Here is a 23,582-nt window from a genome sequence, read left to right as displayed (position 1 = left end):
AGACATTATATCCATCCAAAAGAGCTACAGGCAAAAGGTGTTATGCTTTGTGACAAATTGTGATATGGCTTTTGAATAAGTGACTCTCAATTTTCTGTTATAACTCTTCTTGTTATTATATATGCTGGGAATTATGGGTAAGTTGTTCCTAAAGAACATTGCTTATCATATTAGTACGCATGATGCAGGTAAACAAGTGGCTCATCTTTACACTTTAAACATAAACTATCTTAAAAATTTAAAAGTCTAGAAAAAAATTGTGAAAAATTTGGCTTACACTGTAGCTTGTTACCATCAAAAAGTAGATGTGAAAACAGTGGGTACTTATTGGAAAATGTCTTTTGAATAATACATTCAAAATCGATACATTCAGAAATAAAATATAAGATTATTCAAAAACATGATTCTAATAAATATTATTTTATCTAGTTTATTTTGATAAAACTGCTTTCATAGGCTTTTTAATTTAATGCTTGGTAAATGATCCCCAGCTGAATTGTGAAAGTCCAGCTCTAGCTCCTCTGGTAGTCAACCAGGCAGAATGATGTTGTGAAGATGGTGATATCTATGAGAAGGAAGTTACTGTTACTAGCAGAAACATCAACTAACCCGTTATTGAGGGCTTACTATATGCCCGACCCAGTTCTACATAAATACTTATTAATATCCCTATTGTAAATACTATGAATCACCACATTGCACAGATGACAACTTTGATATTTAGAAAAGCTAAGAAGTACTGCTAAGTTTACATACTAGAAAATCGTATGGATATAAACAATGACATGATCTGCCTAATCCAACATCTTGCATAACATAATCAATACACACTTTTCATGGATTTTAATAGTGATATGTTCTGGACTTATTGTAAAAGCATATGCCACCAAAATTATATTTATAATTATATATTTACTGATAGAAGAAGATCCATTAGAAAGAACAAGTTTCAGATTTCTCATGCATACTAGTCATTAATATTTTGACTTTCCCTAATACAACTGAGTTTGTCTTTTGGAATTCCAAGAATAATAGGAGTCCCATGTACCTCTTATTAGCTTTGGGACATTAATTAATCTCTGAATAAGTTTTTTGTCTTTCAAGTAAGCATAATGAAAATATCCACATCGTATTCTTATGAGAATTAAAGAAGAAATGTAATTAGAATGAGCCTGGTAAGGTATAAAGTGCATACAATTATATATTATTGTTAATAGACACAAAAATATCATATTCATAATTCTTTATAACGGGAAGCATGTGCTTAGTGGCTCAATGGTGTCTGACTCTCTGTGACTCCATGGACTATAGCCCACCAGGCTCCTCTGTCTATAGAATTTCCCAGGCAAGAGCACTGGAGTGGGGTTGCCATTTCCTTCTCCAGGGGATCTTCCTGACCCAGGGATCAAACTCATGTCTCGTGCATCTCCTGCATTGGCAGGTGGATTCTTTACCACTAGCACCACCTGGGAATGCTACCAATAAATATATGGTTTTATGCATATTCAAAAGCAGAGACATTATTTTGCCAACAAAGGTCTGTTTAGTCAAGGCTATGGTTTTTCCAATGGTCATGTATGGATGTGAGAGGTGGACTATAAAGAAAGCTGAGTGCCAAAGAATTGATGCTTTTGAACTGTGGTGTTGGAGAAGACTCTTGAGAGTCCCTTGGACTGCAAGGAGATCCAACCAGTCCATTCTAAAGGAGATCAGCCCTGGGTGTTCATTGGAAGGACTGATGTTGAAGTTGAAACTCCAATACTTTGGCTACCTCTTGCGAAGAGCTGACTCATTGGAAAAGACCCTGATGCTGGGAAAGATGGAGGGCAGGAGGAGAAGGGGACGACAGAGGATGAGATGGCTGGATGGCATCACTGACTCGATGGACATGGATTTGGGTGGACTCCGGAAGTTGGTGATGGACAGGGAGGCCTGGTGTGCTGCAGTTCATGGGGTTGCAAAGAGTCGGACATGACTGAACGACTGAACTGAACTGATACAAACCTCCAGGCCATACATAAACCTAAGATATAGCATCAAATAAATAGCAACCAGAAGAGAAATATTAAGTAGTTGGGTCTAGAAATTCTAGAACTTCTCTCTTTAATGAAGTGATAGATTTAGCAGGAAAAACAGAATTAAATATAAATTGAATAATATGTTATTAGCCTGATAAAGATTATACATCTATAAAGATTACTACAAAACAATGCAAATAAAATATATTCTGAAAAATGGAAATGTAGCCTATATTCTTGAATGGAACAACTCATAAATCTTTCATTTTCTCCCAGACTAATCCATATGTTTAATGAAATGTGTAAATTAACGAGCCTACCAAATTCAAACAGGCAACATTTATTTTTGCAGAGCTTGTGTATACGAAGGGAGTTCACCACCACCATCACTAACCTTTAGCAGACTCAAAACGAAGGCAGGCAGAAAAGCGAGAAAGCTTTATCGAGAGAAACTAAAGGCAGGCTAAACAGAAGTGGATCCCACTTGACTGGTTACGGGCACACATTTGGCCTTCTCAGGTTGGTCCTAAGTAAGAAGTGGGGACAGAATTAGGAAAGGTGTCAGTTATTAATCAGGCCCTGGCTATTAGCGCCTACCATTTCAGTAGTTATTGTTTGTTTTTCTTGACTAGACAAAGTGGTCTGATTTCCCATAAGTCTAAGTTGTAGATTAACAGGCTGGCTTATTGGGCTGATTACTGTAGATAATGGCTTTGTTTCCTGGGCTGGTTATGGTAGTTTGAGTCAGAATTCTATTTTTATAAATGATCTGGACATTATTTTTATGAATAGTCTTTCACTATCATAATCAATGATTCTGGTGGATGTAGGGGGAAAGCTTAACAAATTCATTAAAAAATTTGTATTGAAGAACTAAGGACCATAGAAAGCTTATTTAACTTTGAAAATGGATTAAAGAAAGATTTATGGTGAAATACATACTCAAATTCATATTAATAAAAAGTCACAACAGGACTTAAGTAAACAAGTAAGCCTTGTGCTGCAGTCTGTGGGTCACAAAGAGTAGGACCTGGCTTAGCCCCTGAATGACAATGAACAAAACAAAGCTGATAACTGATGGATGGACAAGCAAAGGGGTTCCAGGCTGTTTGCATGTTCCCTCTGAGAGCCTTTCATGTTGCACATCATTGTGGTTAAGCTGGTGACTCACTCACAACATTATCAAAATAGTCCTTAGATCTCTGCAGAAAGAGATGGATGTTATGAGGAGCTTTTTTCTTAAAAAAAAAAAAAAAAAAAAAAAGCTGGTGCACTGGGATGACCCTGAGGGATGGGATGGGGAGGGAGGTGGGAGGAGGGATTCAGGATGGGGAACACATGTACACCCATGGCTGACTCATGTCAATGTATGGCAAAAATCACTACACTATTGTAAAGTGATTAATCTCCAATTAAAATAAATTAATTAGTTTAAAAGAAAAAAAAACTTCCTTTTCTAGAAATTTAGGGAAAAAGATGCATTCACTACTGAGTTATTTAGAAATGAAATGCAGATTTTCAACAACTGCACCTGCTTCATTTTAACATTGTCTGCCAACATGCATGCCTCATTTCATCCCTAATCTCATCACTATCTATTAATTGTTTGGATCGGGCACTGTGCTGGGTGCTAAGAATATGAGTATGAATTTTTTTTTCCTTTAGGAACTCACAGATGTAAATATTTTTCATGCACAATTAGAGCCAAAATTGAAAATAGAGAAAAAAGAGAAATCTCAGTATCAGGTGAAGTAAAGGGACTAAGTACACTGAGTAAGATGTGCAAAAACACAAGTTTAAAAGTTTGGTTTGTTTGGAATGTTGAGAATTTTTTTCTAGCAAGAGGGTTAGTTAGGATGGAGTCAGAGGTGTTGTTAATGCAGGTGTAACTGTGTTATAAATGGTTGGATGTCATCCTCATGGATCTAGCCATTCCTTGGAAGAGAAGCTACGACAAACCTAGAGAGCATATTAAAAAGCAGAGACATACTTTGCCAACAAAGGTCCATATAGTCAAAGCTATGGTTTTCCCCAGTAGTCATGTATGGATGTGAGAGTTGGACCATAAAGAAGGCTGAACGCCAAAGAATTGATGCTTTTGGCCTGTGGTGTTGGAGAAGACTCTTGAGAATCCCTTGGACTGCAAGGAGATCCAACCAGTCCATCCTAAAGGAAATCAGTCCTGAATATTCATTGAAAGGACTAATGCTGAAGCTCTAATACTTTGACCACCTGATGTGAAGAACTGACTCATTTGAAAAGGCCCTGATGCTGGGAAAGACTGAAAGCAGGAGGAGAAGGGGACGACAGAAGATGAGATGGTTGAATGGCATCACCGACTCGACGGATATGAGTTTGAGCAAGCTCTGGAAGTTGGTGATGGACAGGGAAGCCTGGCATGCTGCAGTTCATGGGGTCACAGAGTCAGACAAGACTGGGCAACTGAACAACAACCATCACCAGAAGAAAATCAAGGAAATATCTCAGGTTCTATACATACTGTCAAGATCTATTCTGCATTTTGAACAATAACTCTGGCAATGAACATGTAGGCTGAGAATTAGGGTAGAGTATAAGTATGGGCAAAGGGCCAAATAATAAGTACATTTCTAGAGAGAAAGAACAGACTCCTATCATTCCTTTGCTTACTCCAAATACTCATTAACACATTCCTTTTAAAACTGTGCATTCTGAAATCTATTCATCTCTCATAGCCACATTCCAAATTCTAAATATTTACTAAACCGCCATATTGAATATGAACATTGAATATTTTTTCTCTATTCGTCTATTATATATATTATAGGGGTTGTTCTTCTGACTCTTTTATTTGATATTTACATACATATATGTATATATATTTGGTTCTGGAAAGTTCAGTTAAGAATTAGGATCTTGTGTTTGTTGTACCAAACCATTTTACCCTGGGGAGTGGCAAGGAGAAAGTTAAAGGCCTGTGGCTCTATGGCAAATGGTTTTATTCCTCTTTGTCTAATTTCTGTCTTTTGCCTTAAAAAATAAACTGAGGGAGAAATAGGAAGAGGAAAAACACAGATCAACGGCTCAACATTTTGGAAGATTATCTTGAACCCTTGAAATCTGACAAAGTACATTGAAGTAGAAAAACTGAGATATTGTTTTTTATGCACGTTAATTTTGTGGTATGCCTAAAAGTCCTGGGAATCTTTTTTTTTTTTTTTTTTTAACATTCAAGTTCAGCAAGTTTTTTTTAGTTTCTCTTTTTAGAAAGAATGCATATCATTTTTACTTGTGTCCACCCCCACACTCAGCTCTTATTCAGATTTAGACTTGTTATTCAGATTTAGACTTGTTATTCAGATTTCTTGCCATACAATTTTTAAAAAACTAGTTTTGAATAATTATGGCATCAATAAGAATAAATATATGTATACTTTATAGGCACCATTCCAGGAACTTCTGGGTGCTGTTTATTTGACTGTTCAATATATCAGTATTACTAAATGATAAAGATACCGTATAGTAGACAGATTATGGTATAAAATACTGATCATTTACTGCCACAATTATTATGTGTTTTTATTAAAGTAAATTTATTTTAGAAATGTTGGGAAATTCACAAGATATAAAATTATTATGAATAATCTATACCTTCCTCTGTGGCAATACCCTTTGTATAAATCATCCCTGTCACGGTTTTATATATTCATATATCTTACATAGTAAAATTTTATTCCACTTACCAATATCATGGACATTTTCTCATTTTCTTGAAAAACCTCTTAATATCATACTTCCATGGATACAAATTATTCTTTAATAATGGATGCTTTCATTTATAAAACTTTATAGCATAGAGAGATTATGAAACTGAGCCTCAGGGCCAGATTGCCTGAGCTTTAATCACTGCTTTACTATTATTGACTTTTGAACTTGAGCAAATTCGTTAATTTCTCACTTTCTCAGTTCCCATAAATGAAAATAAGGAGTAAAAACAATTCTACTTCATAGGCTTGTTCTTCTAATCAGATGGTTTTATATATATGTTGATTGATTTAATCAATGCCTTGAACATGATAAATATTATTTAAAACACTAGATTGCATTATTGTCATTTATTTTTAAAACTCCATATTGTGAGACATTTATATTGTTTCCAACTTTATGGACTTTTGAATAATGATATGCTCAATAAATAAATCTGAATATAAATCTTTCTAAGACTATCATGGCCAAATGATTCTTGATTTTGATATACAATGCAAAATTGCCTTCTAGAAAAGTTATAAAATTTATCTACCATCTGTCAGCTTGAAAGATAATGCTTGATGAGCATTAAGAGGCCCCACAACTAAGTGGAATGCATTTTATTGGTGGAAAAATTAAATCTTTGTTTTACTGATTTATATATTTCACTTTTAAAATTGCCTATTTCTTTTTAAATTTTCTTTTTAAAGATTTATTTTTATAGTTTCAATATTCTATAGATGATGATGCTTGTCTTATTACAAAATATCATTCATTATTTGGTTTATATTTGAATATCTTGAGTGGAAAATATCTTTTATGCTTTGTGCTTAAGCACACTTCTTAACATTAACTTTGTTTTTTTCTCATTTACATGCTTTCCTGGCGTGTTTGTGATCAGCATCTCATTTAGTTTCCCAGTGTTTTCTGTTTTAAATAACTTCCTGAAAGCACTATACATTTAGACTGTTTCTTGTCCAGTCTGTCTTCTAATAGTGAAATTTAATCCATTCACATTTGTTGCTTTAATTAATATATTTGCTCTTTAATTGACCATTTTTTTGCCTTAATATTGGATACCTCATTGTTTTTCCCATCCTCTTAATTTTGATAAATATAACTAATGCCTTCCTTTGTCTTTCAGAAATTACATCTGTTAGTATAATCAGTTCAGTTCAGTTGCTCAGTCATGTCCAACTCTTTGCGACCGCATGGACTGCCACAAGCCAGGTCTCCCTGTCCATCACCAACTCCCAGAGTTTACTCAAACTCATGACCATTGAGTCGGTGATGCCATCCAACCACCTCATCCTCTGTCCCCTTCTCCTCCTGCCCTCAATCTTTCCCAGCATCAGGGTCTTTTCAAATGAGTCAGCTCTTCGCATCAGGTGGCCAAAGTATTGGAGTTTCAGCTTCAACATCAGTCCTTCCAATGTATATTCAGGACTGATTTTCTTTAGGATGGACTGGTTGGATTTCCTTTCTGTCCAAGGGACTCTCAAGAGTCTTCTCCAACACCACAGTTCAAAAGCATCAATTCTTTGGTGCTCAGCTTTCGTTATAGTCCAACTCTCACATCCGTACATGACTACTGGAAAAACAATAGCTTTGACTAGATGGACCTTTGTTGGCAAAGTCATGTCTCTGCTTTTTAATATGCTGTCTCATATCTTTAATTCCAAGGAGCAAGCATCTTTTAATTTCATGGCTGCAGTCACCATCTGCAGTGGTTTTGGAGCCCCCCCCAAAATAAAGTCTCTCTATTCCCATTGTTTCCTTATCCATTTGCCATGAAGGGATGGGACTGGATGCTATGATAGTATATATAGTTAGTAAAATGTTAGGTAGTATAATATATAGTTAGTATACATAATTAGATATTTAGTATAATGGTTATTATTAAATTTATTTTTATCTAATTTCAAAGCCAGTACTGAAACTATCAGTTTTCTGGTTCTCAGTCAGTTCAGTTAGGTTCAGTTCAGTCGCTCAGTCGTTTCCGACTCTTTGTGACCTCAGGAATCGCAGCATGCCAGGCTTCTCTGTCCATCACCAACTCCCGGAGTTCACTCAGACTCATGTCCATCGAGTCAGTGATGCCATCCAGCCATCTCATCCTCTGTTGTCCCCTTCTCCTCCTGCCCCCAGTCCCTCTCAGCATCAGAGTCTTTTCCAATGAGTCAACCCTTTGCATGTAGTGTGTGGCTAATTGGCTCAGTGGTAAAGAATCTGCCTGCAATGCAGGAGACATGGATTTGATGCCTGGGTCAGGAAGGTCCCCTGGAGGAGGAAATGGCAACCCACTCCAGTATTCTTGCCTGCACATTTCCATGGACAGAGAAGCCTGGTGAGCTACAGTCCAAAGGGTTGCAAAAAGTTGGACCAGACTGAGCGCAAGCCCTAAAAAAGCCTTTACTAGAATTTCTTCAGTATGTCGATTAAAAATGTATACAAAATTGAAAACAATCTTTGCTAGGTAAATGGAGTCTAGAATATTTGAGGAATGTCCACTACCTGTACGTATAATCTTTCTGACACAGATGTAACTCCAGAGAAAGACTGCTAAAGAAAAGGGAAGCTAGAAACATTATGTATCTCTTTCCATGTCTGACTGATACAAAAGCTAAGACCCTGAGTTACTGGGAAAATAGACAACATCTCATTGAAAATTGAAGAAAATATGATAGACATAAGCAGAGAGAGTGGTGTTTTTCTAGAAGAGAAAGAGCAGATAAAAAGATTTAAAAAAGAAATGATCTTTTATTTAAAAAAGAGAAAGAATAGACAAAAGGAAATTATCTTTTATTTAAAAAGGAAAAAGAAAAAAAGAAAGAAAACCTAACTAACCTAACTAACTAACCTAACTAACTAACCTAACTAAAACCTAACTAACAGCCCAGGAACACTGAAGAGCAGCAGTACAGCCGCCATACTTCCAGGACCTGGGGTCTGATTGCTCGACATTAAGGAAGGGAATGTCAGATGAAGCACGGACATGCACAGTTTTATGTTACTCTTGACAAATTTTTACTCTGCAAGCAAAGTATAATATTAATAGTAGTCAATACTGACAATTGCTAAAAGCTATCCATTCTCATGTACAAAACTAGCTTGAAAAAGCCACATTCCCAATTTATCAAGACAGAAACAGTAAATTTTGTATTATAACACATTTTAAGCTATTTGGCCTCTCAGCTAAGGGGTAAATGTGTTCACTTGATAATAATATTTATTATATTCTGGATCCAAAGTGATGGAACAGAATATACTAAAAGCAAACATGTTAGCAAGGATCAGAACTCTGAACTTGAGGCAGTTTATAAATTTTCATAGGTACAAAAATACCTAGTTGGAGTGCTTTGTTGAGCCGGCATTCCAATCAATAAAATATGTACAATATCAATGTGCCATTAAGGTCAATCAGTTGTGTAAGATCATCAAATGCTATGCAGTTGATATTTGCAGGAAAAGGGGAAAAAACCTTTCCTGAAATCTGTGAATTTCCATGACTTCACAAAGTATGTATTTCACATTGTTAAGCCCTAGGGTCTTTCACTAGAGATATTAATAGTTAACCTCGAATCATTGCATATTGATTTGCTAAACATGAAACTTATAGGGAAAAATGGATGGTGATTATGATGAAGATGGTAATGAAGCCATCATTTAATGAGATCTATGTGCCTAATTTCGTGATAAGTTATGTGTGTGTGTGTGTGTGTGTGTGTGTGTGTGTGTGCTCACTCGTGTCTGACTCTTTATGACTGTAGCCCACCAGGCTCTTCTGTCCATGGGATTTTCTAGGCAAGAATATTAGAGTGAGTTGCCATTTCCTCCTCTAGGGGATTATTCCTGACCCAGGGAACAAACCCAAGTCTCCTGCATTGACAGCCACATTCTTTACCACTGAGTAGGTCTTTCAGAAAAAAATGTAAGATTCCTTCCGTTGTCTGTTCCTACAAACAGTACAATTGTATTTTGCTTCTTTTTCACTACATCAGTCTTTTTTAATCCCTTAAGGAAAACGGAACTATTTCTAATGATAAACTGTCAGGAAAAAAAATCAGTTTTCTTTCAATAAGATTTCATTTATATTTAAGGGCAACAAAATAGCTCATTTACTAGAGCGTAGAGATTTGCCAATGCATTTGTATTTTCCTGGCTTCTGGTCTCCATATTATCAATTAAATTGTCCTGAATTTTTGCCCTTATAAAACATGATGATTGCAACACATGAGTTAAAATAACACTATTTAGAGAGTAGATTATTTATATTTTAGTAGGAGATTCTGAAAAAGTGCTCTGCAGTTCAAGACCCTAGGATGACTATTTGGGTCTTTAGAGGGACTGCAAAAAGGCAATTTGGAACAAAAGAAAAATCCTATCGCAGAAGCAACCATCAACTTTTTAAAAAATTAATTTATTTTTTATTGAAGGATAATTGCTTCACAGAATTCTGTTGTTTTCTGTCAAACCTCAACATGAATCTGCCATAGCTATACATATGTCCTCTCTCTCCAGAACCCACCTCCCATCTCACTCCCCATCCCATCCCTCCAGGTTGACATAGAGCCCCTGTTTGAGTTTCCTGAATCATATAGCAAATTCCCATCGGCCATCTATTTTACATATAGTAATGTAAGTTTCCATGTTACTCTCTCCATACATCTCACCCTCTCCTCCCCTCTCCCCACGTCCATAAGTCTATTCTCTATGTCTGTTTCTCCATTGCTCCCCTGTAAATAAATTCTTCAGTATCATTTTTCTAGATTTCGTATCTATGTGTTAGACTACGATATTTATCTTTCTCTTTCTGACTTACTTCACTCTATATAATAGGCCCTAGTTTCATCCATCTCATTAGAACTGACTCAAAGGTGTTCCTTTTTATGGCTGAGTAATATTCCATTGTGTATATGTACTGCAACTTCTTTATCCATTCATCTGTTGATGGACATCTGGGTTGCTTTCATGTTCTGCTGCTGCTGCTAAGTCACTTCAGTAGTGTCTGACTCTGCATGACCCCATAGACAGCAGCCCACCAGGCTCCCCCATCCCTGGGATTCTCCAGGCAAGAACACTGGAGTGGGTTGCCATTTCCTTCTCGAATGCTTGAAACTGAAAACTGAAAGTGAAGTTGTTCAGTCATGCCCGTCTCTTGGTGACCCCATGGACTGCAGCCCACCAGGCTCCTCCATCCATGGGAGTTTCCAGGCAAGAGTACTGGAGTGGGGTGCCATTGCCTTCTCGGGCTTCCATGTTCTAGCTATTTTAAATAGTGCTGCAATGAACAATGGGATACATGTTCTTTTTCAATTTTGGTTTCCTCAGAGTATATGCCTAGGAGTGGAATTTCTGGGTCACATGGTGGTTTTATTCCTAGGTTTTTTTTTTTTTTTTTTTTTAAGGAATCTCCATACTGTCTTCCATAGTGGCTGTATCAATTTACATTCCCACCAACAGTGCGAGAGTGTTCCCTTTTCTCCACATCCTCTCCAGTATTTATTGTTTGTAGACTTTTTGATAATGGCCAGTCTGATGGGTGTAAGGTGATATGTCATTGTAGTTTTGATTTGCATTTCTCTAATAATGAGCAATGTTGAGCATCTTTTCATGTGTTTGCTAGCCATCTGTATGTCTTCTTTGGAGAAATGTCTGTTTAGGTCTTTTCCCCACTTTTTGATTGGGTTGTTTTGTTTTCTTGGTATTGAGTTGTGTGAGCTGCTTGTATATTTTGGATATTAATCCTTTGCCATTGTTTTCATTTTCCATTGTTTTCTGCCATTCTGAGGGTTGTCTTTTCACTATGCTTATAGTTTCTTTCCACTGTTTCCCCATCTATTTCCCATGAAGTAGAAAGAAACTATAAGCATAGTGAAGAGACAACCCTCAGAATGGGCTCCAAAATCACTGCAGATGGTGACTGCAGCCATGAAATTAAAAGATGCTTACTCCTTGGAAGGAAAGTTATGACCAACCTAGATAGCATATTCAAAAGTAGAGACATTACTTTGCCAACAAAGTTTCGTCTAGTCAAGGCTATGGTTTTTCCTGTGCTCATGTTTGGATGTGAGAGTTGGACTGTGAAGAAGGCTGAGCACCGGAGAATTGATGCTTTTGAACTGTGGTGTTGGAGAAGACTCTTGAGAGTCCCTTGGACTGCAAGGAGATCCAACCAGTCCATTCTGAAGGAGATCAGCCCTGGGATTTCTTTGGAAGGAATGATGCTAAAGCTGAAACTCCAGTACTTTGGCCACCTGATGCAAAGTGTTGACTCATTGGAAAAGACCCTGATGCTGGGAGGGATTGGGGGCAGGAGGAGAAGGGGATGATAGAGGATGAGATGGCTGGATGGCATCACTGACTCGATGGACATGAGTCTGGGTGAACTCCAGGAGTTAGTGATGGACAGGGAGGTCTGGCGTGCTGCGATTCATGGGGTCGCAAAGAGTCGGACACGACTGAGTGACTGAACTGAACTGACTGATAGTTTCTTTGCTGTGCAAAAGCTTTTCAGTCTAATCAGGTCCCACTTGTTTACTTTTGTTTTTATTTCCATTACTCTAGGAGGTGGATCATAGAGGATCTTGCTTTGATTTATGTCATTGAGGGTTCTGGCTATGTTTTCCTCTAAGAGTTTTATAGTTTCTGGTCCTATATTTAGGTCTTTAATACATGTTTTCTTTGTGTATGGCATCAGGAAGTATTCTAATTTTATTCTTCTACATGTAGCTGTCCAGTTTTCCCAGCATCATTTACTGAAGAGGCTGTCTTTGCCCCATTGTATTTTCCTGCTTCCTTTGTCAAAAATAAGGTACCCATAGGTACATGGGTTTATTTCTGGGCTTTCTATCTTGGTCCATTGTTCTATATTTCTGTTTCTGTGCCAGTACCATACTGGCTTGATGACTGTAGCTTTGTAATATAATTTGAAGTCAGGAAGGTTGATTCCTCCAGCTCCAATCTTCTTTCTCAAGACTGCTTTGGCTATTCGGGGTCTTTTGTGTTTCCATATGAGTTGTGAAACTTTTTGTTCTAGTTCTGTGAAAAATGTCATTGGTAATTTGATAGGGATCACATTGAATCTATAGATTGCATTTGGTAATATAATCATTATCACAATATTGATTCTTCCTACCCAGGAACGTGGAATATTCCTCCATCTGTTTATGTCATTTTCTATTTCTTTCACTAGTGTCTTATAATTTTTTGTATACAGTTCTTTTGTCTCCTTAGGTAAGTTTATTCCTAGATATTCAATTATTTTCATTGCAATGGTGACTGAGATTGATTTCTTAATTTCTCTTTCTGAATTTTCATTGTTAGTATATAGAAATGCATATGATTTCTGTGTATTGATTTTGTATCCTGCAACTTTGCTAAATTCACTGATTAGCTCTAGTAATTTTCTGATATTATCTTTAGGGTTTTCTATTTACAGTATCATGTCATCTACAAACAGTGAGAGCTTTACTTCTTTTCTGATATGGATTCCTTTTATTTCTTTTTCTTCTCTGATTGCTGTAGCTAGGACTTCCAGAACAATGTTAAATAATAGTGGTCAAAGTGGACACTCTTGTCTTGTTCCTGATCTTAAGGGAATGCTTTCAGTTTTTCACCATTGAGAATAATGTTTGGTGTAGGCTTATCATCTATGACCTTTACTATGTTGAGGTAGGTTCCTTCTATGTCCATTTTTTGAAGAGTTTTGATCATAATTGGTTGCTGAATTTTTTCAAAGGCTTTTTTTTTGCATCTATTGAGATTATCACATGGTTTTTATCTTTCATTTTGTTAATATGGTGTATCACATTGATTGATTTGAGTATATTGAAGAATCTTTGCATCCCTGGAATAAACCCAACTTGATCATGGTGTATGAGCTTTTTGATGTGTTGCTGAATCCTGTTTGCTAAAATTTTGTTGAGGATTTTTACATCTATGTTCATCAGTGATATTGGCTGGTAGTTTTCTTTTTTTGTGTTGTCTTTGCCTGGTTTTGGTGTCAGGGTGATTGTGGCCTCGTAGAATGAGTTTGGAAGTGTTCCTTCCTCTGCAATTTTTAAAAAGAGTTTTAGAAGTATAGGCAATAGCTGTTCTCTAAATGTTTGATAGAATTCTCCTGTGAAGCTATCTGGTCCTGGGCTTTTGTTTTTTGGGAGATTTTTAATCATAGTTTCAATTTCAACACTAGTAATTGGGTTGTTAATGATTTCTATTTCTTCCTGGTTCAGTCTTGGAAGATTGAACTTTTCTAAAAATCTATCCATCTCTTCCAGGTTATCCATTTGATTGCCATATAGTTGTTCATAATAGTCTGTTATAATCTTTTGTATTTCTGCATTGTCTGTTGTAACCTCTCCTTTTTCATTTCTAATTTTTTGATTTGATTCTTCTCTTTTTCTTGATGAGTCTGGCTAAAGGTTTGCCAATTTTGCTTATTTTCTCAAATAACCAGCTTTTAGTTTTATTAATCTTTACTATTATTTCATTTCTTTTTTCATTTATTTCTCTGCAGATCTTTATGATATCTTTCCCTATACCAATTTTTTTTTTTTGTTCTTCTTGTTCCAGTTGTTTCAGGTGTAAAGTTAAGTTGTCTATTTGATGTTTTTTCTTATTTCTTGAGGTAGGATTGTATTGCTGTAAACTTCCTCTTATAACTGCTTTTGCTGCATCCCATGGGTTTTGAGTTGTCATGTTTTCATTGTCATTTGTTTCTAGAAATTTTTTAGTTTCACTTTTGATTTCTTCAGTAACCTGTTAGTTATTTAGAAACATATTGTTTAATCTCCATGTGTTTGTGTGTCTTACAGTTTTTTTTCTTGTAATTTATATCTATTCTGATAGTGTTGTGGTCAGAGAAGATGTTTGATACGATTTCAATTTTCTTAAATTTACTGAGGTTTGATTTGTGACCCAAGATATGGTCTATCCTGGAGAGTGTTCCATGTGCACCTGAGAAGAAGGTGTATTCTTCTGCATTTGGATGGAATGTTCTGAAGACATCAATGAGATCCATATCATCTACTGTATCATTTAAGGCTTATGTTTCCTTATTAAGTTTCTATTTTGATGATCTGTCCATTGGTGTGAGTGGGGTGTTAAAGTCTCCAACTATTACTGTTTTACTGTCAATTTCTCTTTTTATGTCTGTTAGTGTTTGTCTTATGTATCGAGGTGTTCTATGTCCAGTGCATAGATATTTAAAATTGTTATGTCTTTCTCTTTGATCAACCATCTACTTTTAATTTGTGGATTACCAAAATGATTGTATTTTCTCCACATTTTAAGCTTCAATTTCTCTACCCCTAAATAAGGGGGTAATAATACACACAGGATTGGAGAATTAGACATCATAAAAGTACCTAGTACCAATCTTACAATTTCAGTGCATTTCTTAGAAGCAAACTTTTATTCCTTTTCTTTTTCCTCCTCCTTTTCTTTTTACTCTGTTTCTTCCACACTGCCTTATTATTATATAATTTCTATAAAAGAACAATGTTATGACATTTTAATTTATGTGCATTTATTTATACATGCTTGATTTTTCTGCAACCTAATGATCTATATTATCCCCCTATATAGGGCAGTGACACAAACCAAATCATAACTAAAACAGAGATGTTATTTTCGTGGAGTATAAAGCCTAAGGGACACAATTTTCTATGATGTGGTTATTGGAAGCAGGTTTTTTAATCATGGCGTTGGAAAGTTCTAGTTCCACATCCGTCCTATAACATTACTGAGACAGAGCAGGATTCTGTGGTACTCACCCACAATGTCCTTTGCCTGACTTTTGTCTGTGGAAAAGCTTCAGCCAAAGAAAACGTTTAATTAGAGAAGTGAGAAAATGCAAAAGCAAAGGAAAACAGTCAAAGGAGAACAAATAATAATAATGGAGTCATTAAGCATAGTCGAGGACCTTTAGTTCCTTATCAAAACCTTTTGCTCCTTCTCAAGGGCTATAGGTAATATTTTGAGCCAAATCCTGTGGTATGTTCTGTAGATACCGAAACCCCCACCAGCTGGGAGAAGTTAACTATTAATACACGATGACCAGACTGTAGCCATGACATAAGCTGCCACAATTCTGAGAGCTGGCCTCAAAGAAATGGGAAAAAACTGACTCTGTAACTGAAGATGAACTGTACATAAAACAACCAAAATGATGCTGGTCAGACCACAGAGATGACTAATTTCCAAAATGACCTTCAGAGCTAGCCATGTCTTTTCAGTATGTAGCCTCCTCCCTCTGTCTGTAAAAGCTCCTGACCACTGATTATCAGGAGAGGGTGGGAAGTCAGCCTTTGGACAGGCATCCATCCTCTCCCCTCTCCCCTTTTCCTGGTGGGTGGCATCCAAAATAAAGCAAACTTTCCTTTCCATGAACCTTGAATCTTTATTGACTTTTGAGTGGTAAATAGCTGGATCCCACTTTCAGTTACACTATCTAGACCCAATATCATCATTGACTCAACTGGACATGTGTTTGGGTAAACTCTGGGAGTTGGTGATGGGCAGGGAGGCCTGGCATGCTGTGGTCCATGGGGTCACAAAGAGTCGGACATGACTGAGTGAACTGAACTGATACCCAATATAGAGGTTGTCTTATGAGACTCAGCAACAGAAGCATATCCTTATTAAACCTTTATAAACACTAGCTATGAATTTAAAGACATACACTTGTTCATATATTATACATACACACACACACACACACTTATGTTTTACCTTGCATCAAAATAATCTATAATTTCTTTAGAATGAAATACATGTAAATTCAAAATTCTTCCATCTACTTTAACATATGCATTTTATTGGTAAACTGAACACAGCTATGTTTGCTCTGACGTTTCCATGAGCCACATGGGTGCAGTTGGTGTAAGCTCCTTCTGTGTTACTGTTGTTGTTCAGTCACTCGGTCATGTCTGACTCTTTGTGAATCTATATTACTGTACTGATTATCATATCCATCCTAGAAAATTCTACAATTAATGTATCTACAGATCCATTTTTACATATTTGTCATTAAATTTACACTCCATATGCTTTCTACCAATTTAAAGAAAAGGAGAGATAAGAAAGCCTTCCTCAGCAATCAGTGCAAAGAAAGAGAGGAAAACAACAGAATGGGAAAGACTAGAGATCTCAAGAAAATTAAAGATACCAAGGGAACATTTCATGTAAAGATGGGTTCGATAAAGGACAGAAATGGTATAGACCTAAAAGAAGCAGAAAATATTAAGAAGACGTGGCAGGAATACACAGAAGAACTGTACAAAAAAGATCTTCATGACCCAGATAATCACAATGGTGTGATCACTCACCTATAGCCAGAAATCCTAGAATGTGAAGTCACATGGGCCTTAGAAAGTATCACTACAAACAAAGCTAGTGGAGGTGATGGAATTCCAGTTAAGCTATTTCAAATCCTGAAAGGTGATGCTGTGAAAGTGCTGCACTCAATGTGCCAGCAAATTTGGAAAACTCAGCAGTGGCCACAGGACTGGAAGAGGTCAGTTTTCATTCCAATCCCAAAGAAAGGCAATGTCAAAGAATGCTCAAACTACTGCACAATTCCACTCATCTCACACGCTAGTAAAGTAATGTTCAAAATTCTCCAAGCCAGGCTTCAGTAATATGTGAACCGTTAACTTCCAGATGCTCAAACTGGTGTTAGGAAAGGCAGAGGAACCAGAGATCAAATTGCAAACATTCGTTGGATCATTGAAAAAAGCAAGAGAGTTCCAGAAAAACATCTATTTCTGGTTTATTGACTATGCCAAAGCCTTTGACTGTATGGATCCCAATAAAATGTGGAAAATTCTTCAAGAGATGGGAATACCAGACCACCTGATCTGCATCTTGAGAAATTTGTATGCAGGTCAGGAAGCAACAGTTAGAACTGGACATGGAACAACAGACTGGTTCCAAATCGGGAAAGGAGTACATCAAGGCTGTATATTGTCACCCTGCTTATTTAACTTATGTGCAGAGTACATCATGAAAACGCTGGGCTGGAAGAAGCACAAGCTGGAATCAAGATTGCCAGCAGAAATATCAATAACCTCAGGTATGCAGATTATATCATTCTTACAGCAGAAAGCTAAGAAGAACTAAAGAACCTCTTGATGAAAGTGAAAGAGGAGACTGAAAAAGTTGGCTTAAAGTTCAACATTCAAAAAACGAAGATCATGGCATCTGGTCCCATCACTTCATGGCAAATAGAAGAGGAAACAGTGGAAACAAACAGTGACAGACTTTATTTTTCTGGGCTCCAAAATCACTGCAGATGGTGACTGCAGCCATGAGATTAAAAGACGTTTACTCCTTGGAAGGAAAGTTATGACCAACCTAGAGAGCATATTCAAAAGCAGAGACATTACTTTGCCAACAAAGTTTCGTCTAGTCAAGGCTATGGTTTTTCCTGTGGTTGTGTATGGATGTGAGAGTTGGACTGTGAAGAAGGCTGAGCGCCGGAGAATTGATGCTTTTGAACTGTGGTGTTGGAGAAGACTCTTGAGAGTCCCTTGGACTGCAAGGAGATCCAACCAGTCCATTCTGAAGGAGATCAGCCCTGGGATTTCTTTGGAAGGAATGATGCTAAAGCTGAAACTCCAGTACTTTGGCCACCTCATGTGAAGAGTTGACTCATTGGAAAAGACTCTGATGCTGGGAGGGATTGGGGGCAGGAGGAGAAGGGGACGACAGAGGATGAGATGGCTGGATGGCATCACCGACTTGATGTATGTGAGTCTGAGTGAACTCTGGAAGTTGGTGATGGACAGGGAGTCCTGGCTTGCTGCAATTCCTAGGGTCGCAAAGAGTCGGACACGGCTGAGTGACTGAACTGAACTGAATATTTTTGTAGGCTCAAAACACAAAGAATTTATTTTCTAACAGCTCTGGAGAACGGAGGTCTGAAATCAAAATGTTGGTAAGGCCACACTCCCCTGGAAGCTATATGAAGAACCCGTCATTATCTCTCTCAGCTTCTGATGGCTCTCAGTGTTCCATGGATTCCTTGGCTTGTGGCCACATCCCTCCCATCTATGCCTCTGTATTCCATCACTTTTACCTACACTTCTCTGGTCTCTAAGGACACTTATTACTGGACTTAGGAAAGACCTACCTAAGTAATTCAGGATACTCTGATCTTAAGATTCTTAATTACATATACAGAAGCCATTTTCTCCCCCAAACTAAGTCATGCTCACAGATTTCAGGGACAAAAACAAACAAATAAACAAACAAAAACATTATTTTTTGAAGCCACCATTCAGCCTACTACAGGTACCATCTGGTTGAGAACTGACATGTCAGTAGCACTCTCTGCCTCTGCACTGAACAGTACTGACAATATATAAATCATAAGCACGTATCTTTTTAACTTCCTCCTTTCTTGATTTTAAATAAAGTGTCCTCTTTCATGAACTTATTTAATGTATTTTAGAGATTGACAGAAGATATAGTATAAAAGGTGAGTGACATCAGATGAGTTTCTAGAGATAAATAGAGGCTGATTAATGCAGCATCTTGGAGGCCATAAAAAAAGTGTGAATTTTATTCAAAGTATAATGTAGCATGTGTGTGTGTGTGTGTGTGTGCACGTGTGCACACAAACACACACTAGCTAGCTGTGTCTGACTCTTTGGGACCCCATGGACTGCAGCCCGCCAGGCTCTCCTGTCCCTGGGATTTTCCAGGCAAGAATACTAGAGTGGACTGCCATTTCCTCCTCCAGGAGATCTTTCCAAACCAGGGATCAAACATGGGTCTCTTGTGTCTCCTGAGCTGCAGGCAGATTCTTTACCACTACACACCTGGGAAGCTCTTACAACCGGTGAAAGCTATCTCCATTTTTAACCTATATTTAATTATGAGTATCTACATACATGTCTCTATTTGCATCAGTGTCCACGTTCAAGAACATCATATTCTGTATACATGCAACACTAGACCTTTCAATACTGAACAAGTATTGAGATGGTTGGATGGTATCACTGATGCAATGGAAGTGAACTTGGGCAAATTCCAGGAGATGATGAAGGACGGGGAAGCCTGGTATGCTGCAGTCCATGGGATCGTGAAGAGGTCAGACATGACTTGGCAACTGTTCAATACAAACAATTGTTTAGTATTAATAAAATATCCATTCTCCCATGGATGCCAATGAAACATGGAGAGAAGAAACATTTACATTTTGCTTCCATGTCCTACAATTCACTTTTTCCATTCATCTTGCTAAGGTGATAACTGGTGTTGATTAAAGGATGAATAAATGGTCCTTGTTGCATAAGCAGAGTGAAGGAATTGTATGAGCATTTCCAATTTTGCTACTGTTCTCCTTTTTACTTCAGAACTTTAGACATTCTATATTCTTTGTTGTAGACTCCAAAACATACTGAAGCACCCCTCCCTTTCTCCAATTCTCACTCTTTTGATTTTGTTCAGTCCCTTTCCTCCTTTGTTAGTCTTCTCCCAAACCATACCATACCACGACCAGGTCACCACACAATCCCACTCTCCCTCACTTGAGTGGACTCTAGAATCCCACCCATTCCCCAGCTAAGCAATGATTAATTAAATCACAGAGCAATGTCCCATATCTCTACCACTCCTTTATTGCTCTGCCTAAATACCTAAATATTCATGTTTTTGAACTTCCCTTTCACTCACCACTTCACAAAATCTCCTGACTCCAGTGCTCATATATAATGTTAGGAGTTTATTTTATGTGACTGTTTAATGTTTGCACAGTTGTCTGGATGGGGCCCCTCATCTTTCCACACAAATGAACAGACATTTCGCATTATGTCAATGGGTTGTTTCTAATGACATGTGGGCTCAGATGGAATGTGAAAACGAGCCTGCAGAAAGTTTGATCCACATGTGCCAAGAAAAATAATTTTTGTGTTAATACTCATAGTCTCATCTAACTATTAGCAGTATGTGTTGATCAACCCACTGTAAGGGGTCAAGAATTTTATCGGAAACAGAGGACACAGCCTCTGACATTTGGGAGTCTACAGTATAAGAGAATGCACATGACCAGAAATAAGAAACCATACAGAGAAAATTAGAGAAATTCGGGCATTTGTTGGAGTCGTGGTGCATGAATTGTCTACTTCCAGATGGATCTGAAGAGTTTTGAGATGTCACAGATGTGTGGTAGGGTTGTCATCAAGAGGCAAACAGGGGCGTTACTGAAACTTGGCTCCAATACTCATAATTGTATATTCCAGAGTTTCCTATTTTTCATCTGCAACATGGGAATTCTGGTATCTTCCCTTACCAGGAGTATCCTGAATATGAAATGAATATGTATATGAAAAATACTTGGGGTATAGAGTACTTGCTTATATGTTAATTCTCTGCCATCTTCACCTCAACCAAGATATAGACTTGGTGTCAATAACATAAACTCAGCATCACAAGATTTTTGCTTGAAGAGGGTGATGTCAATGTGGCTATAGAACCTATAAGTATAAGAAAGACAAGCATCCAACAAAAAAATCTAGGGAGGTACCTATATATACAAAATTTTACTACCTAATTTTTAATAAAAAGTTTATGACATGAACATAACCAACTGAATATATTCAAACATAATCTTAAGTATTCAGAAATAAATATTTCAGTTTTTACTATTTTTTAGGGACAGTACCATTTAAATAGAAATGGTAGAGACCTAGTTGATGCTGAAGAGATCTAGAACAGATGGAAATAATGTATGGAAGATCTGTACAAAAGAGATCTTAATGAACTGGTTTACTACGATGGTGTGGTCAGTCACCCAGAGCCAGACATTCTGAAGTCAAGTGGGCCTTAGGAAGCACTGCTGTTAATAAAGCTAGTGGATGTGATGGAATCCCAGTAGAACTATTCAAAACCCTAAAGGATGATGCCATTAAGGTGTTGCATTCAGTATGTCAGCAAATATGGAAGACCCAGCAATGGCCAAAGGACTAGAAAAGGTCAATCCTCATCCCAATTCCAAGAAAGGTAGTACTAAAGAATACTCTCACCTTCAGACAATTGCACTCATCTCCCATGCTAGTAAGGTCATGCTTAAAATCTGGCATGCTAGGCTTCAGCATTATGGGAACCAAAAACTTTCAGATGCCCAACCAGGTTTTAGAAAAGGAACAGGAACCAGAGATCAAACTGCCAACATACTCTGGGTCATAGAAAAAGCAAGGGATTCCAGAAAAAACATCTACCTCTGTTTCATGGACTACCCCCAAAATCTTTGACTGTGTGGATCATAACAACCTGTGGAAAGCTCTTAAAGAGATGGGAATACCAGATGATCTTACCTGTCTCCTGAGAAACCTGTATGCAGGTCAAGAAGCAACAGTTAGAACACTGTATAGAACAACTGATTGGTTCAAGATTGAGAAAGGAGTATGACAGGGCTGTCTGCTGTCACTTTGTTTATTTAGCCTATAAACTGACAACATCATGAAAAATGCCAGACTGGATGAATTATAAGCTGGAATCAAAATAGTTGGGATAAACATCAATAACATCAGATATGCAGGGGATACCACTCTAATGCCAGAAAGTGAAAAGGAACTAAAGAGCCTTTTGATGAGGGTGAAGGAGGAGAGTGAAAGAGCTGGCTTAAAACTAAATATTATAAAAACTAAGGTCATGGCATCTGGCCCATTACTTCATGGCAAATAGATGGGATAAAAGTGGAAGCAGTGACAGATTTCATTTTCTTGGGCTCTAAGATTACTATGGATGGTGACTGCAGCCATGAAATCAAAAGATGATTGCTTCTTGGCAGGAGCTATGTCAAACCTAGACAGTGTGTTGAAAAGCAGAGACGTTAGCCTGCTGACAAAGGTCCTTATAGTCAAGGCTATGGTCTTCCCAGTGGTCTTGTACGGTTGTGAGAGTCAGACCATAAAGTAGGCAGAGAACCAAAGAATTGATGTCTTTGAACTATGGTGCTAGAGAAGACTCTTGAAATTCCCTTGGACAGCAAGGAATCAAACCAGTCAATCTTAAGGGAAATCAACCCTGAATACTCATTGGAAGAACAGATGTTGAAGCCCCAGTATTTTGGTCACCTGATGCAAAAAACTGACTCATTGAAAAAGCCCCTGATGCTGGGAAAGACTGAGGGCAAAAGGATAAGAGGGCATCAGAAAATGAGATGACTGGATGGCATTACCAATACAATGGACATGAACTTGGGCAAACTTAGGGAGATAGTGAGAGACACGGAGGCCTGGTATGCTGCAGTTCATGGGGTTGCAAAGAGTTGGACATGACTGGGCAGATGAACACCTACTTAAATGGTCCATTTTTTTTTTTTTGCCAATTAAACATTTAAACCAGTAATTTTTTTACATATAATATCCATAAAATTAAATACAGATATCATGAAAATATATACCTAATATATTATTGTAATACTTTTATAAGCAATGTTGATGGCCAGGCAATGTGTGATTAAATATGTATTTTTTGCAGTTATATAATATTTTATGCATTTATTTTAGGTTAATTAAGCTTTCTGACTTACATCCTAATACTGAAAAAATAAGATCATTGATCCTGATCATGTAGCATGAGATACATCATAACATCTTTTTCTTAAAGGATAAAATATCCCAAGGAATGAGGACAAGAGATTGTATGGAGGGAATGAGAGTTACAAAAAGACTAAAGCTCATTTCAGTCACTTAGTCCTGTCCAATTCTTCGTGACCCCATGGACTGCAGCACGTCAGGCTTCCCCATCCATCACCAACTCCAGGAACATGATCAAACTCATCAACTCAGTGATGCCATCCAACCATCTAATCTTCTGTCATCCCTT

General features: G+C 37.4%; 1 long non-coding RNA gene across 1 annotated transcript in view; it reads right to left on the bottom strand.

Annotated features, from left to right (window-relative positions):
• Window positions 1-419: 419 nt before the first annotated feature.
• Window positions 420-23,582, bottom strand: part of LOC123464721 — a 34,577-nt gene continuing 11,414 nt past the window's right edge. The window contains exons 2-3 of the long non-coding RNA XR_006639761.1: window positions 2,413-2,544; window positions 420-565 (exon numbers count right to left, since the gene is read on the bottom strand). This is a non-coding gene — a long non-coding RNA (uncharacterized LOC123464721). The remainder of the gene's footprint in view (window positions 566-2,412; window positions 2,545-23,582) is intronic.

This window comes from Bubalus bubalis, chromosome 11, assembly GCF_019923935.1.
Source record: "Bubalus bubalis isolate 160015118507 breed Murrah chromosome 11, NDDB_SH_1, whole genome shotgun sequence".
NCBI classification, from domain to species: Eukaryota; Metazoa; Chordata; class Mammalia; order Artiodactyla; family Bovidae; genus Bubalus; species Bubalus bubalis.
The sequence above is the reverse complement of the archived record's forward strand: the minus strand, read 5'-3'. Positions and strand labels throughout refer to the sequence as shown.